The sequence below is a fragment of the Palaemon carinicauda genome, chromosome 22 (genome assembly GCF_036898095.1).
Source record: "Palaemon carinicauda isolate YSFRI2023 chromosome 22, ASM3689809v2, whole genome shotgun sequence".
NCBI lineage: Eukaryota > Metazoa > Arthropoda > Malacostraca > Decapoda > Palaemonidae > Palaemon > Palaemon carinicauda.
Window position 1 is genome coordinate 10,916,261 of NC_090746.1, and position 18,657 is coordinate 10,934,917.

General features: G+C 43.7%; 1 protein-coding gene across 2 annotated transcripts in view; it reads right to left on the reverse strand.

Moving 5' to 3' along the window:
* LOC137615789 (uncharacterized) overlaps positions 1-14,204 on the reverse strand; it is a 60,615-nt gene extending 46,411 nt beyond the window's left edge. Inside the window, exon 1 of one of the 2 annotated variants that reach the window (XM_068345486.1) lies at positions 14,051-14,191. The gene's annotated coding sequence lies outside the window, so the exon portion shown is untranslated. Of the gene's footprint in view, positions 1-14,000 lie in introns of both variants that reach the window. The other variant, XM_068345485.1, reaches the window with a different exon arrangement.
* Positions 14,205-18,657: the final 4,453 nt, after the last annotated feature.

Below are 18,657 nucleotides of genomic sequence, written 5' to 3' on the forward strand. Positions count from 1 at the left end.
AAAAACAATCCAAGTCATCAACAAATAATCCGATTCAATAAAGAGTTCAAGAGTTTATGTTGAGGAAAAACACCTGCACTGCGAAAGCTCAAACCAAAATAAAGTACTTCACCAAATATGATGAGAAAACTCCAGGTTCTACAGCGAGTATGAATACATCTTGTCGTCAACGTCGACAGAGAAGAATTAAAGGGTTTGTTTACATGCAAGAGTGGTATCTGGCCGACAGTTGGCGCTGGTGGGCACACCCGCAACCTTCATAGCGATCGCTCGCGAGTTTTTTGAGTGTGTTTTCTGTAGAGCCGCAGAGTTGCAGCTATTATATATTCACCGGGTAAGTTAAATATTTAAAACGAATTTTTTAACAATTCACATTAGGTATGAATAAAACTGATTTCTACCTGAAGCACGCAATTCTACCCTCATCAAAAGGTTATAATTGCGAAATCAGTCGTATAATGTAAGCACATTAATACAAGCAAAAAACAGTAAACATATTTTAAGATAAAAAGATCAGTGGCTGGGGAAGAGACTAAACACTGGTTCATTCAAAACTACGTTCTCAATCTCTCACCGTACAGTGCCTTGGGACGAGAATAAAAACTAAAAACGTTTTATCCTTTCTCCCCGTACAGAGACTAGGGACGAGAGTAACTCGAGAACAACGTTACTCGCTTGGGACGAGAATAAAGATCGGAACGTTCTCTCTCCTCTCTCTCTCTCTCCGTCTCTATCTCTCTCTCTCTCTCTCTTGATTTCGCACCGAAGAGAAGAGCCCACTTACGTTTCGTCAAAAAACAGGTTATTTGACCAAAGGAAAAAACTGAAAGGTTTTTCAATTAAAAAGTTCCTTTAAAATAGAATTTAAAACATTTAAGCTTTGAAAGAAGAATGAACAAAACGTCAGAATCGATTTACTCTTTCTGCAAAGTGAAACCGTGATACTCTCTCTCTCTATCGTAACGATAGAGCGCAAACTGCGTAGCATAAATAAACTAAACGTTAGTTCATCTTTGAAACAGTACGAAGACTATTCAAAGAAAATCTTTCATAAAATATCTACTAAAAAATATTTATTTAATAAGTTTTAAATCATTAGCTCTGTAAAAGTTATTTACGATTGAAAGGGCTCAACGTTGTTTAACTTCGGTTTCCAAGTTAGGACCGCCTACTCTCAGGAAAGGTCGCATATAAACAAATCATTAAAATTTATCTTGATGTTTATTATAAATGGAAAGCTACTCGAAGAGGCCTAATAAAGGCGGGTGAGATATAAAATATATAGAGGAAAATCTATAATTAATTTATAACGTGATAATATAATTGCTAAAAGCCTAAAACACACTTCCGTACTAAGGGAAGGGTCGGCCATTTAAAAGTCAAAGAAAGTCCAAAAAACAATCCAAAGTCATCAAAAATTAAATCTATCCAAAAACGAGTTCAAGATTTAAGTTGAAGATAAAACACCTGCACTGCGAAAGCTCAAACCAAAATGAAGTACTTCACCAAATATGTTGAGAAAACTCCAGGTTCTACAGCGAGTAATGATACGTCTTGTCGTCAAGGTCGACAGAGAAGAATTGAAGGGTTTGTTTACATGCAAGAGTGGTATCTGGCCGATAGTTGGCGCTGGTGGTCACACCCGCAACCTTCATAGCGATCGCTCGCGAGTTTTTGAGTGTGTTTTCTGTTGAGCCGCTGAGTAGCAGCTATTATATATTCACCGGCTAAGTTAAATATTTAAAATTAGACTTTTACATCCTTAATTACTGTATACATTCACAGTAAGGAGTAGCCTTTTTTTCCATGCTATCTCTCTCTCTCTCTCTCTCTAGCTAGCATGCCGGGTATGCCGGCAAGACCTAGCTATGCCGGCTACATGCCGGCTGAACTACCGTAGATATTATACAGGTAGCCAGTATATCTGCAGTATAGAATATACTGCAGATAGAAAACTACTATATAGTTTATACTAGTAGTTATTTCCAATATATTTTGGATATCCAACACAGGCATTTTCTGAGCCCAATCCTATATTGAATGAATATGATTCTTCAATATCCTGATTAGAAATCAGTTTTAGGATTACCCTACAATATTAAACACCTAAGGCAGGAGTAATACACTCCTAACCCTTAAAGGGTAGAGCCTTTATCCTTTGAGTTTCCCTGATCAGGAAACTCTATATTTTAATATAGTAGGAAGACTACAGCAAATAGGCTGAGTGGGATATACAAATATATGTCTTTCTTTTTCTTTAGTCCAGCTGGCTTCATGCTAGATGGACCGTACTGTCATATGCTACTATGAAGGCAGCATAATGACTAGACTACAATACTTGATGTACAGTAGCCAGTAAATTGCAATATAGACTTACTGCAATTAGAAAACTACAGTACCATTATACAGTAGTATTTTCTGACAGACCTTGGGTACCCTCGTACGAGCATTCCGCTGGTACCGCTCATATATTGAATGAATAGTTTTCTTCAATATTCTGATCGAGAATCAGTCATCCTGACCCCACAGTATTAACATTATTTTGGGACAGTGATTTGATACTTCTCTACCCATAGGGGTAAGAGCCCTTCTACTTGGAGTTACTCAATAGAGAAACGTCCATGTAGTTAATACTGAGGGGAGGTAACAGCATTTGCTCACAGGGGTACACAAGTATGTAATGTATCTCCTACTATCCCTTTATAGCTTACTATCCTAAGCTACTCTATTGTAAATGACATTTGCATGTTGATTATCAAGGAGATAATCCATTGTATACTCATTTGGTTTTCCTTTCTTTACAGGAGGAACACCAGATACCTTGTGCTGCAGTCCTCTGCAAGGCCAAGAGTAAGTATTTTTACGGTCATAATACTTGCAGGTTTCATGCCCCCTGCAATATTATTTCCGGATCCCTACATTATTGGAACCCACAGGTTTGCAATATATGTCGGACATTAATGTCCGAAGGTTTTGAAAATCCCAAGTCTACGGAGACTAGGGATACAGCTCAATATAAATTACGCAACTGGGTGAGAGGCTTTCAAAAGATCTCTCTGGGACCTTTCCTACCTAATGGTAGGATGCATAAGCTACTATTTCCAGAAGCAAGTGAGGAAACAGTAGTGCCTCAGGAGCCAACTACATCCCCTGACAGCCAGAAAACCTTTGGGATTAAGGGCAAGAAGTGCCCCAGGGTAGAAGAGGAAAATGTTGCGTCGGAATTTCCTCCGCCTATGCCGGCTATACAGTAGAGCCATCGATGTCGACATCTTCGTCTTCTACCTCTCTATTGGATAATGTGGTACAATTATGTATCCAGCTGAAGAATCAAATAGAGAGCTTTCGTAAACAAAACGAAAAGTAGGAAGTAAAACGCAAGATAGAGCCTTGTAAAGCTTCTCTTGTCGCTTCCCAGGGGTCAGTCAAACGACCCATGAATCAAGACCTACCAACATGCTCCATAACCAACCCCTGGAGGTTTGCGGAGCAGATGCCGATTTCAAAAGGCAATCTCTACATCTCAGAGAAAATAGGTGCTGTTCCTTTGAACAAAATTCAATTTTGGCCAACCTTTGATGCTTTCCCTAATAGTTGGGTTCGACTGAAGTACGAACCAAAGTCAAGAAAAGGAACGGAACGAAAGGAGGTCTTGATTCTCGACCATGATAAGGCACAGACTATCCTTTCAGGTAGTCTAAGAAAGGCGGGTTATTCAGAGTCGAAGGTATTCTCACTGAATAACAGACACCCTTCCTTTCTTGCTCCTACTTCACTCTCATTCCCCTTTATGGGGAAGGCATTTACTTCTGTTGCCAAAGCGGTGGAGGCGGGTAAGCCATGTCCCACACTCGATGAGTGCAAGCCTTTGTCACCAGCTTTTCCCGGACAGGAAAAGGATTGGAAGGAAGTCCATTTGACATTTTCAGTAGGAAAATTAGACAAGGACGTCGCAAGTCGACAATTCAAGGCATGTCTCCCTAAATTGTCTGAGTTGCTCTTGTGTAATGAACAGGAGTCAAAGGAGAGACTTGCGACATCCCTTTCTCTACAAAACTACATAGAGTTGTGTTCAACCTACGAAAGTACCCCAGACATGCTCATGGTCATAGCCAAAATGCATATGGCTATCTTGGTGAAGGACCTTTACGCCTTTATGAAGGCTAGGAGAGCATGTAGAGAGTTTGTGTTCGCTGCTGCAACAGTGAAACACGAAACAAGGAAGCTAATATCTTCCAACATCTGGGGTAAAGACCTCTTCCCACACGAGGTAATTAAGAAAGTAATTAAGAACGCCACCATGGAGAACATGAGTCTCCTCCAAAAAAGGGGCATTCCTTCAGAGAAAATCTTCTGTGGTTGTGGGTCCCCAACCTAAAAAAAAGATCGAAAATGCTGGAAATATCCAGGCTGCTCAACAACATCCCACTATTCCAGTGACCACGGTACTACAGGCAGATGGTCAAAAGTCTAAGCCTACTGACTACTCGAAGCATAAAGACGCTTCGGCTAGGAGGAACTTTCCCTCAGGATCGCAGGACCTTCAATCCTCCAGTCCAAAGCCTATTCAAGATGAGCCATTGATGGGAAACAGAAATGCCCCTACCATCATTTCCTTACCTTCTCCTACAGCTCAAAACCCTCCTGGAGGAGTATACCTGAGAGCTATTGAGCATACAGGTGGTAAGAAAACTATAGCTCATTGAGTTCCAGGGAAGGCTGTTTTGTGTTCACGAGAAGGACTCAAGATATCAATGAGTCATTCTGAACTTGTCACCACTCAACAAGTTCATAAAAAACAGCAAGTTCTGAATGTTAATCCTTCTGAACATATGGACCTTGTTCCAATTAGGGGTGTTTGTAGTCTTGTCAGACCTGAAAGGTGTCCTTCGGAACCTTCCAGTCAATCAGCCCCCTTCCTCCTATCTAGAATTCATGTTACAGAGAGTAACATTCATCCTAGGAAAGATACGTGTCAGACTCACAGTCCTAAGTATCTTTATGGGATTGACGAACTTAGTCACGTCAAAATCAAGCCTAGAAATAGTTCAGGTATTAATATACCTGATCGAGAGGCTGGAGTGGGCAGCACCCAAAGTGTCTGGCCAATATGCATTCAAAGAGATGACCCGGTTCCCGGGACATCACGGATGCAAGATAAGCTTCTAGAAGTCTCGACTTTCTCCAGCTCAGGGGTTTCGATGGTTACTAAACCATCGAAGCCCTCAGTCACATCAACTCTCCTTTCCCTTGGGAATATAAAAGGAGCTCGTGAGGTCTGTCAAGAGACTCAGGTAATCAGTCAGATTTCCAAAATTCCAACAGAAAAAAGCGCTAAACTTTCCCCAGTTCGCAATAGTGACAGACCTGGTGCTAAGGGCACACCGGAAAGATGCGTTAAGAGCCTGGAGAAAACATTCATCAAACGCTTGAAGAGATAAAAAAAGACTGAGATCGGTCCCTCTTTAATCGCTTCTCTAACAAAAATTAAAAGAAGGTCCCAGGACTCTGCTGGCCCTTTCATGGGTGGGGAAGCCCCCTCCACACAGATCAGACTCCCTACGACTGATCTGGGACTCCGAAGCGATAATAAGACGTCACAATCGAACGTCTCATACGGTCTTGGTGAAGCTACCCATCCCTCTCTTAAAGGGACGGCACCTACCTGCAGTTCATTTACAACTGATCCACGATGTGACGGTGGATACTCTATTTCGATCCAAACTGATAGAGTTGGAATGGTCCATGGACGCAGACATATTCCCTCCCAGATGGGAACAAGTCCCGGAACTGCAATTCGACCTCTTCATCATGAGCGTCTCCAAGAAACTACCTCGCTATATAGCCCCATACGAGGATCCTCTAGTAGGACTGATAGACTAGATGAGGCTGGTCCTAGCTCTGATCCTAGGTATATTTCCGAAGGTTCAGAAATTAACTGCCTTCGTTTTATCACAGAGAACCCAAACCCTTCATTTCATGATTTTCTCGCTCTTGCGGTTAGAAAAAGGTTGGGGATCTCAGAAGGCAATATAGAATTCTTAGAAGAATACAAGGCCAAGTCAACTAGAAGACAATATGAGTCTTCCTGGAAAAGGTGGGTTGCGTTTGTCAAAGCAAAAGGACCGAAAGAAATTTCAATGAACTTCTGTCTGTCCTTCTTTGTCCACCTTCAAAACCAAGGTCTGGCGGCCAATACGATAAATACGTGCAAGTCAGCCTTGACTAGGCCTCTCCTATATGCCTTTCAAGTGGATCTGGCGAATGAAATCTTTAATAAGATTCCGAAGGCATATGCTAGGCTTAAGCCCGCAGTACCACCAAAGCCCATCTCTTGGTCTTTGGACAAGGTCTTACATTATGCCTCATCTGTGAACAATGAAGATTGTTCTCTTAAGGATCTAACCCAAAAGGTTATTTTTCTGTTTGCTATAGCCTCTGGGGCTAGAGTTAGTGAAATAGTGGCCCTATCCAGAGAAGAGGGTCACATTCAGTTCACGGAAATGGGAGAACTGAATCTCTTCCCTGATCCATCCTTTCTCGCTAAAAACGAGCTACCCACTAAGAGGTGGGGTCCCTGGAGAATCTGCCCTCTGAAGGAAGATGTCTCTCTATGTCCTGTAGTGTCTAAAGGTCTATCTTCGTAGAACTTCAGACTTCAGGGGAGGACAGCTCTTTAAAGGAGAAACTTCTGGATCAAATTTATCCCTAAAACAACTGAGGGCGAAGCTCACCTATTTTATTCGTAGAGCGGATCCGGACAGTACTCCCGCAGGTCATGATCCGAGAAAGATTGCTTCATCACTTAACTTCTTTCAGTATATGGACTTTGAGCGTCTTCGTTCATACACTGGATGGAAATCATCCAGTGTTTTACAAACACTATGCAAAACAAGTGCATGAACTGAAACATTTCGTTGTGGCGGCAGGTAGTGTATTAAAACCTGCCCCCTAATTACTGTAGTAAACAGTTAATGGTTTGGGACCTCACATGTCCTTGCACATGTACTGGGTGAGAATCATCCAGTGTTCTACAAACACTACACTAAGCAAGTCCATGATCTGAAGCAGTATGTGGTGACGTCAGGTAGAATATTTAACCTGCCGTCTAATTCTACGATGAACAGCTAATTGACTGGGACTGTCAATTAAAGGGAGAAGCGGTCATCCTTCTTAGGTGTGACCTCTTTTGATTAAGTGTTACCATGGTGTCACTAGCACTGTTCAAAATCCCAGGTGTGGAATTATACAGATAGCACTAGTGCCGGTGTACGTAGTACACAGTGCAGATAGAAGTAACCAGTACAGGAATTATGAAGGGAAATTATTTTATAAATTTTCTTCAGTCTGAGAGTGGCACTTATCATTTCTTCCTACAAGAAAGAAATATAGTCTCTGTACTTGTTATAGGTATAATCCCATTGTCATACTACATTCGTTTTACTAACCATCTCTTTTAGTCATTTATTAGGAATAAATGTCTATTAGAATGTAGTGCGTCCGCTTTCGCCAGACAGTTGTATGTATACATGCCAGAGTTCTTTGACCTATCCTCATATATTTGTATGCTACAAATATTAGATATAAGAGACACTGATGTTAATTCAGCAAAATATATAACTATGAGACTATTTGTATATTCAGTGTACTGTACCTCCTCTGCTGACGGCTGACAGACGCAGTGTCAGCGACTCTCGCTGGAGGGAAGGGGATCGGACGATCCTGAGGAGTAGAGATGATGGGGCCTGCCTGAAAAGAAGGAGAAGAATGTTGCCCAGACCTCTCTGAAGCTTCTTCCTGCTCCTGCACGTGCGCTGCTTTGCGTCTACAGGTGAGAGATCATGCCGACAATGATCTGGAAGTACGCGCTCCAGAAGACTCGCCAGGTTGCCCGCGTTGCGAAACACGACGGGAATCGCGGACGAAATCGACCTGGCGCTCGAGTGATGGAAAACCGGTGGTTCGCGCGCGGGCGAACATGGGTGCGCATGTGTGCGGGCGCGCGGTCGTGAGGGCGAGGGCAGGCGGCCGGGAGACCGATGGCGCGTAAGCGAGCGATGGCTCGTAGGCGGGCGAAGGCGCGTTGGCGAGCGGTGGCGCGTAGCGACCAATCGCGTACAGGAGAGTTAACGCGTGGGCGCGTAGGAAACCTACGATGATTGAAGCGTTGGCGCGTTGAAAACGCTTGCACGCAGGCGAAGAATCGTGCGGGTGCTTAGGAGATCGCTGGCGCGCAAGGAGAGCCCAGGGGTGCCTGTGAGCGCCCGTGCGCTAGCTTAGGTGTCTCCTGGGCGGCGCGGTGTGAAGTGGAAGCGTGCTGGTGCGTTGGCGCGCTGGAACTAGAACCGCGCGTGGGCACGCTTGGCGCGAAACTCCAGAAGGGCGCTGCGAGTCCAGAAGAACCTGTGAGCGCCTGTGCGCTAGCGTAGAAACTTCTTGAACTGCGCGCGACGAGGCAGGAACCGGGAGATCGTAGGCGCGTAGTTGCGTGGCCAGAAGATATGCGCGGCCAGAAGATATCAGTGAGGGTGTAGAACCAGAGAGATCGTCGGCGAGGAGGCGAAGGAATAAACTACTTGCCTGCGCCCAGATCCGAAGATCATGGGCGTGTGGGCGAACGCCGGCGCGTATTGCCCACATCAGGAAAGGGGGCGCAGATGTGCGCTGGCGAGCAGGTGAACGTGGAGTTCAGTGAAGAAATAATCTCCCTGCTTGTGCCCAGATCCGGAGATCGTGGGCGCGAGGGCGAACGTTGGCGGACATCAGAAAAGGGAGATCAGATGTGCGCCGGCGAGCAGGCGATCGTGGGCGTTCAGGAGACTGTAGGTGCACAAGGCGCGTAGCCGCACAGAAGGTCCCAGAAGCATTGGCGATCAGGAGATCTACGGCGAGACTCGGCTACAGGAGATCGCTGGAGTGTTGATTCAGCAGAAGACTGGTCCACAGCAGGAGAGTATTTGCGAACTACTGCGCGCGAGTGCCCAGGAGAACGAGGTAGCACATGTAAAAACATGGCACTAAGGGACTCACTCACATTGTGAGATAAGCCCTTAGCCCCGAAGGGACCGGTGCCCGTCAGAAAACGGGGTGGAGTGGCGCCCACTGCGCATCTGCGTCTAGGAACGGAGATGGGAGACAAGAAGGTCTGGCAGGTGTCGGAGATCACGAACGATCTGCCGATGAAGACGACCACGAACAGGAGCACCATCATCAGTCCTCCGAAGAGGAGTCTCTGTTAGTGAACTCCCCCGAGGGGGAGAGACACTCGAAGGAGAGACCGTTGGACTCAGCTGCCCCCTCGAAGGATGTTCGGAGGGGGGAACTGAGCCTTCAGCAACAGCAGGGGAGTCCTCTGAAGAGGAGTCTCTAAGAATGTCCTTCTCGCGAACGAGAGACTCTCTCGCGAACGAGAGAGGAGAACACTTCATAGAAGAGACCAGAAGAACTGATGAAGGCGCCCCTTAGGGCCGTTGGATCAGCAAGCTGACCATAAAGAGAAACCCTCCGAAGAGGAGCTCCTGCAGCTGCCCAGCCCCTTGAGCGTAGCTGCAAGTGTGACCGCTCAGCACCAAGAGCATAATCGCACGAATTCCATGGTCCGGCCTTGCAACCGCTCAGCCCCTAGAGCATGGTTACAAAACCGGTCGCTCAGCACCAAGAGCATAACCGCCCGAGGACCAGGAAAAAACCAACCAGGTAATTATTAAGGTAAGAGAAGTTGCCCCCCTAAAGGGGAAAAAACTCATACCTGGGAAGGGAACCTCCCTTGGAAGGGAAGTTATCCACCCATGGAGGCGAACCTCCTGAGCGTTCTAAATGAACTAAGGAGCTGACAGTTGTCACGGGAGAACTTCTAGGAGAAGGGAACACGCCCATGACGAAGTCGTAGAGGAGGCGGCAACAGCAGACTCCCCAGGCCCAAACAGGACAGCTCTGCTTCGTTGGCACATTAGGCAAACGAAAAAACTAGACAGTTAACTGTGAAAATAAAATAATTAGTTAACATTTATTCCCCCGGGGGAACTCCGAAGAGGAACCCCGAGGGAAAAGGACATAAGAATTACGCACCAGGAATGCACCCTCCTCCCCCACTGACACTCAGGGAAGGGGGGGGAAGGCGAAAAACTGTAACAAAAACAGAATTATAACAATTATAATTATGTAATTCATCTAAGAATGTTCACTAATAGTAAGAACGAATGAACCCCGAAGAGAAGCGTTCTACACAGAAGCTGAAAAGTTAACAAATACAATTAGATTTGATTAAAAATAATTGAGACAAAATAAACGGAGTAGCAACTCACCCGCAACGGGAAGGAAGCTACCGTAATACGAAGTAGTAATAAAAGGGTGAACAACCTCAAGAGAGAGAGAGAGAGACCGTAGTCAAACTAAACTCACATGTTCCCTACGCTGATAGACCAAGTTCCCCGTAGGGAAGGAGGAACAGCGGAGAAACAGATAAATAAATAAAGTCCAGCGATGACAATTCCCCACGGCGCCCGCCGAAGGGAAGACCGAAGGACCAAGGGAGAGATCGCGATCCATAAAATGTCACCGTGGGAGCCTGGGACCACACGGAGATGTTGTCGTACAATTGAGTGGACTTCCTACACACACACACACACAGCACAAACACTGAAAAGGAAACTTACTGTATTTCTATACTCAAATATATACATAAACAAAAGAATGTTTACATATATATTAAGTATAAGAAAAGTAAGTAATTAAGTTAAAGATAAAACATTAATGCCTGCCATGCGAGGACGGGACAGAGACATCTGCTCATCGTCCGAGCCAAAAGTGATGTGAGGCAGCTCAACAGTGTGTGGGGGGGAGGGGTAGCTAGCTACCCTTCCCCTATCCCTGTGCTAACTAGCGTGGGGGTAGTTTAACCCTCGTTAAAATCTAATGGCTCGTCATTTCAGCTACGCCGAAAGTAATACCCTATGTAAATAGCGTGGTTTGTATTTCGGTTACGGAACAAATCCCGTTTAGACTTCTTCCGGCGCTGGGAAAACCTCTCCCACTGGGAGGTAGACCACTCCCTGCACTCACCACATACGTTATCTCTATCACACCGTTGGCCCCTACAGAAAGGACATAAGGTGTGTGGATCTGTGCCGACCGCCGACATATAAGTCCCACAAGGGCGGTCAGGTAAGCCGGGACACTTCCGCATCGCAGAGGCCAACTTCCAAACACTCTGTCAAAAAGAAAAAGCAAACAAAGATTAATGGCTTTCAGTGTAGGCGAGGGTGATAGGGGACATGTCCGTCTAGCACCCGAGCCGATAGCAAAGTGAGCTCAGCACAGGTGTGTGTGAGGGGGGGGGGGGTAGCAAGCTACCCCTCCCTACCCCCCGCTAACTAGCGGTGTGGTAGTAAACCCTCGTTAAAATTCTAATGGCTCGTCATTTCAGCTACGCCGAAAGTAATCACCCATATTATATAGCGTGGTTTGTATTTCAGTTACGGAACAAATCTTTTTTCTGGGTGAGATAGCCATGTCGTTCTGATGGACCTGCCCTCCTTTTCTATAGAAAAGGCCTTGGCAGGATCCCTCCGAAACTACTATATCTGTAGCACCATGCTCAATACTACTAGGAATAAGCGCCATCTTGGATATAGCACCATCTAGATACTCAATAGTAGTATGGGAGGAAGTGTAACCTTGATAGCGGCTCCCCTTCTATTTGCCACTCTTCCCCCCGAGGCGAAAACGCTATTCAGGGTGAAGATTGCCATGTGTCGTATCAAGATATACGTCACCTGATTTATGCGATATCCTTGAGAGAAATTTTAAGGATATTCGTGCCAGGAGTTAGAATTCTGGAGACCTAAAGGTAAATTCTCTGGGAATACCACTGTAGTTCAAATATCCCTTGGAAGCTACTTAAAGGAACCTTCCATCAGGACGACATGGCTATCTCACCCAAAAATAGATTTTTCGCTTCGCTCAAAATCCGTTTATTAGAAAATTTTGACTTGACTGGAATATAATAAATAAAAAAAGATGAATAAAAGATGCTGTTTTAAAAAAACATGGGAGTTTTTTTTGTTTACAGTTTTTTTTTTTTTTTTTTTTTTTTTTTTGAAAATGTTGTCCTGACCAGGACTTTACTAAAACCAAAAAATGATCCCGGTAATGGTAACTTTCAATTAACAGCTGAATGTCTTCTAGTTTAAGAGATTTGATTGGAAAATGAATATCGTCATTATGTATAGTGTATAAGAAACCAGTTCAATTATAGAATGGTGCAATATTAGTTAGGACATTGAAACTTGCATAATTGAATAGATCTTTGCAAATACACTAATTTGAATACTATATACTATTGGCGGAAACCTCTATTAACAAAGTTACAGATTTTAATAAAAAATACCCATTTTGCTCCTTTTGTGGTCAGCACATATCGCAGGAGCCTCCTTCTAACCGGTAGTTCAGAAAATAACCGATATGTGGTTCTCCTGCCATAAGTTACTTGTTCAAACAGAATAAAGTGCCCAACGTTTATATTTTAAATCTTTGTTATTCAATATCAATTATGGAATATGCAATACAATTATAGCTTTTATTTAATTGATCATGTTTATAATAAAAGGTTAGGGTAGAAAGGTGTGTTTGATATATCTATTCTGAGCATTGGAAATGGAAGGCAAGTCCATGTTCCAACAGAGGCTGGAACATGGAGCTACATCTTGCCACGTTGTTAAGTGCGTATTCACCCATTCAAGTTTGTATAAATGATAATTAAGGTCGAAATACTAGCCCATGGGGCTGACGTTCGTAGCGAAACACAGTCCGCTTGCCAGAACATAGGAGCAGTGAGATAATGTTTAATCACAAACGAAATGAGCATACAGCAGAACAAAAGCCAATAAATCATTAGCTCATTTAAGAAAGGAGGTATTTTTAATACAATGAATCTTGCTACAACCAACACCATAAAAAATGTGATGAAAAACTCTATTTTCTATGCATCCATTCGCCCTGGCAAACAAAAGCTCCAGAGTTTTGACAGCGTTTCACTACTAAAACTCAGTTTCAATTACAGTAACTGTGTTTAATTACGATGATTATTTTGACGACTGACGGAAACTAATTTTTAAAACTTTGATAAAAATATCAACACAATTAGACAAGTACATAGACTTTTGGTGTTTCGAACGTAACTGATGACGATACCTAGCACAAAGCCATACAGCTTTTCAGTTATGGCTGTCGACCCACCATAACTATAAAACTAGGGATTTCCGCCAGGAATTCTTATCAAATATGTTCAAAACACACCAAAATATTTATAAATCCAGTCTTATTTTATAAAATGATTTTACTGACCTATTCTATAATTTTACCAAGAAAGACTGAAAATATGGTTGTCCCAAACGGAACTAATACATCAAAAAATATGTCAAACTGATATTTACTGTATCTAGTGATCATCACTTAATTAAGAGCATGTGGAGCCTTTGTAGGGTGACGACCAGATCCCGTAGAAAACGGGAATATTCTAAACTGTGGCCGTCGTTCTAAAAACGATTTTGGCGGGAGAAGCTAACTTAAAAAACCCACCTAACCTATGCTAAAAGCCGTATCCTTACCAAGGGGGGCTTCACCCTCCCGGACCCCCCCCCCCCCCTTACACAACAATTTCCAACCTACGAGTACGACGGGAGAAGCTAACTTAAAAAACCCACCTAACCTATGCTAGAAGCCGTGTCCTTACCCAGGGGGGCTGCGCCCCCCCGGACCCCCCCTTACACAACACATTTAAGATCCGTAGACCATTTCCAAACGTTTTTATTCTATACAAGATAACAGTCGGAGCGATAATAAGCAAATTAGGACGCTTGGCCGTAGCGCTACAAACTACCCGAGCATGTGAATAAGAATTTTACAGAAAAAAAAAAAAAAAACCGTAATATACATAAATGTAAGTATAATTGTATGCATTTAGTCACAGGCAGATCGTGGACCTTATAGTTATTACTCACCTCAAATTAGTAATTTCATATTCACTGTTAATGTAACACGGTATTATAACCTGAATTAAGGGTCCTTTCCGTATTATTCTTACGTCGTGTTCAAATAATCTTTCTCCGTATATACTGTATATTAATTGACAGTAATGACGACTATTAGGAGTTTTGAAAACTCCACTTCCAGTTCCTCGTTGCTCTCTCAACAACACTGAATCTGTGATTGTGGGCACACTACTAGAAAAACGTAGTAGGTGCAAAGTTCTGCAATCTACAGAAAGCAAAGTTCTGCAATCTACAGAAATTTTTTTATCATTAATTTACTCTTACACACTTTTACTAATATATTGGGCAAGTTGGCATTTCTAAATCCCCTAATTCTATACCATTTCTTCTAAATTTTCTTAAATCCTTACGGCAAAACATATGCTGCGGTCTCATCTACTTCCCTACACAACATTACAAAGTCTATCATTATCATACCCGTTTCTATAATTTGCTTTTAATTTTATCATATTCAACCTTGTTGTCATAACTATTGCTGTCTCATCAGTGTAAGTTATCCTATGTATTATCTGCCATTACCCAGTTTGATCATCTCTGCTTTCTTTTCTTATCTTTTTCTTTTATTTTATTAGCTACTTTCCCTTTCATTTCTTTTTTTTTAATTCTTGTATTTATACATGCTCACTTCTTCAATTCTAATGTCACATATTTTTATGCAAATTTCCATAACATTTTTTCTCAAAAATAGGGGAAAATATATTATAGAAATATGAAAAGAATGTGATTTGGAATGGAAGAAGTAAGCAAGTATAAAAAGCAAGAACTCAAAAAAAAAAAAGAAATAAAAAGTAAATTGGCAAGTTAAATTAAAAGAAAAATAGAAGCAAAGAAAGCAAAGATGACCAAACTGAGTAATGGCAGAAGAGATTACATAGGAGAACTTAACGCCAAGGAAGCAGTAATAGTTATGGAAACAAGGTTTATATAATAGAATTAAAAACGGATTTTGAGCGAAGCGAAAAATCTATTTTTGGGTGAGATAGCCATGGCGTCCTGATGGAAGGTTCCTTTTTGGTAGCTTCCTTGGGTATAATACTACTAAGATATTCCCAGAGAATTTAACCACAGGTTATCACAGAATTCTAACTTCTGGAGCGAGTATCTCAAAGGTTTCCCTTTAAGACATCGTAAATCAACAGGGGACGCATGTCTAAACGCGCCACATAGCTATCTTCACCCCGAACAGAGTTAATGCTTCGGTGTGTAAGGGTAGAGAATAGCTGGGAGCCGTTCCACAGCCAATCTCACTCGTGGCTACTACTGATACTCGAGACGTAAACAAACGGGCGCCATTGCTCAAATGACGTCACGCCCGTCTTCATCCTGAAGCCAGTTGCTTGCCCAACACCATGATACAGTAGAACAGGGTGGGATCTAAAACTGGACGAAATAGCAGGGAGGGTCCATCAGGACGCCATGGCTATCTCACCCAAAAATAGATTTTTCGCTTCGCTCAAAATCCGTTTTTTGGGCTCAAGCCATGGCGTCCTGATGGAAGAATACCAGAGAATCAATGTATCGTGGTAGATTTTCCCCTAATAGTAAGTGCCAAGACATTGACAAAGCAGCATAGCAATCTTTAATAAGGAACCATAGGGAAGAAGCATCCTGCCCCCCTTGGCAGAGAAGTTCCCATGGGCCATGCCGACGTCAAAGTGGTATTGAAGGGCTATTCATCCTGATAGAAGAACTTGAAGAACTTGGAGATGAAGCCGAATGTTTGGTATTTGTATAGGAACATTCTGAAAATTAGACCAGTGGTGGTTGGGCACTGTGTATTTGAGAGTGGAGGTTCATCTCCCTGGTAATAAAAGTAAGTATTCGTGTTGGAACCTTACATAATCAGAGTGAATATAAATTAAGAGTTAGCATCTTAATTTCTTCATAACCATAAGGAAAAGGGGGAATAATAAAACTATGACAGGCATGTATTTCATAGTAAGTAGGAGCTGATTGAGACGCACAGGTAATAAAATAGAAATTTTATTTCACAATGCAGAAATTAAATAATTTACAGCAATAAGTAAAGTTCATTTACATTAATTATAATGTACATAGTAATAAAGACTTGCTCTTGAATCTGAAAAGGAATTTCAAGTTTATTAGTAGGCACTCGTTCTCGAGGAACGCAAGTCTTTGATTAAAAAACACGTCATGCTCAAGGCATGCGGCACTTGTGTGACAACTATGACATTTCACCTGGGATAAGAACAGTTATAAAAGCACTAAGTGTTTTCGACATCACTATGAATCGCTCGAGGGTCAACATAGGCACCCGAAGAGTTAGAGTCCCAAGTAACTCACTGTTCTACGCAGAGTTAGGTGCAGGTTTCATGACACTACCTGCGGCTACCACAAAATGTTTGACTTCGTGCACTTGTTTCGCATAATGTTTAAAGAAAACTCGCGAGGACTTCCAACCCGTGAAGTTTTTAAGGCTTTCAAAGTCCATGCTCTGAAAGAAATTCAGAGATGATGCCACTTTTCTAGGATCATGACCAGCGGGTGTACTGTTAGGATCCGCTCTGCGAATGAAGTAGGTGATTTTCGCTCTTAATTGTTTCAGTGACAGGTCGCTGCCCGATGTTTCTCCTTTGAAGAGTTGGCCTCCACCAAAGTTTGTAGTTCTGCGAAGATAGACCTTGAGGCTCTCTACTGGGCATAGAGAGGCATCCTCCTTCAGGGGGCATATTCTCCAAGGGCCCCATCTTTTGGTGGGTAATTCATTTTTGGCGAGAAACGTCGGATCAGGGGAGAGGGTAACTTCACCTGTATCGGTAAACAGGATGTGTCCATCCTCTCTTGATAAAGCCACTATTTCGCTGACTCGAGCTCCTGAAGCGAGAGCAAAGAGAAATATAACTTTCTGAGTCAGATCCTTGAGAGGGCAGGAATCATTGTCCAAGTTGGAGGCGAAATGGAGCACCTTGTCTAGTGACCAGGAGATCGGTTTCGGTGGGGGTGCTGGGCGTAGGCGAGCACATGCTTTCGGCAGTTTGTTGAAGATGTCGCTGGACAGATCAATTTGGAAAGAATATAGAATTGGTCTGGTCAAGGCCGATTTGCAGGTTGATATCGTATTGGCTGCTAATCCCTGTCCATGAAGGTGAATAAAGAAGGACATGCAGAAATCAATCGTGATTTCTTTAGGATTTTTTGTCTTGACGAAGGAGACCCATTTCCTCCAGGATGATTCATATTGCCGTCTTGTGGATTCGGTCTTGTATTCCTCTAGGAAGTCCAGACTTTTCTTCGAGATCCCAAACCTCTTCTTTGCGGCTAGGGAGAGAAAATCATGAGATGAAGGTCCTTGATTTTCGATGATGAAGCGAAGACAGTCGACTTCTGTACATGTTGAGAGAGAACTGGGCCCGGGAGATGGATCAGCTTGGGCTGCAGCTCCAGGACCAGGGGGTACCAGTTGCTCCGAGGCCACTTGGGAGCCACTAGGGCCGCTGTCCCTTTGAAGGTTCTCTGTTTGGAGAGGACTTTCAACAGAAGGTTGGTGGGGGGGAACAGGTAGATCTTGGACCATCTGTTCCAATCCAGTGACATGGCATCCACTGCTTCTGCTTTGGGGTCCTCATACGGGGCCACATACCGAGGAAGTTGATTGTTGTCGCTCGTTGCAAAGAGATCTATCTGAAGTTCTGGGACTTGGTGAGAGATGAAGGAGAACGATCTTGCGTCTAGAGACCATTCCGACTCTATCGGGTTTGTCCGAGATAGAGCATCCGCTGTCACGTTGCGGAATCCTTGTAGGTGAACTGCAGACAAGTGCCACTTCTTCTTCTCTGCCAGACGGAAGATTGGGAGAAGCACCTGATTTATCTGGGGCGATCTTGAGCCTTGGCGATTGAGACAACGAACTACCACCGAGTTGTCTAGGGTTAGACGGATGTGGATCGAGGGTGGCGGGGATAACTTCTTTAGGGTTAGAAGGACCGCCATGGCCTCCAAGATGTTTATGTGGAACGTCTTGAACAGGGGAGACCAGGTGCCTTGAGCCTGTTTTTGGTGGGAGTGACCTCCCCAACCCTCCAGCGAAGCGTCCGTGTGGATGTTGAGTGATGGAGGAGGGTGTTGGAGAGGAATGGACCTTTTCAGGGCCTTTGCTTCTGACCACGGCTTTAGAAGAAGTCGTAGTCTGTTTGGAAGCCGTCTCTTGAGGTCTCTTCGAGCGATGGATGCCGAACGTCTCCAGACTCCCGCGGCATCCTTTAGCTGTGCGCGAAGCACTGGGTTTGTCACTGAGGCGAACTGCAGAGAGCCTAGAACTCGTTCCTGCTGGCGTCTTGAAATGCGTTTGGATTTCAGCAGTCGCTTGACAGACCCTGCTATTTCCTTCCTTTTCTTTTGGGGGATGGAAAGGCGGTGTGACTGAAGGTTCCAGTGGATTCCCAACCACTGGAACTTCTGAGCTGGAGAGAGGCGAGATTTCTTCTCGTTGATCTTGAATCCCAGGTGTTCTAGGTACTGGGTGACTTTGTTGCAAGATTTTACACAATCTTCGGGCGATGGAGCCCAGACTAGCCAGTCGTCGAGGTAGGCCATCACCTGGACGTTTCGGAGGCAGAGCTGTTGTACTATGGCGTCCGCCAGCTTT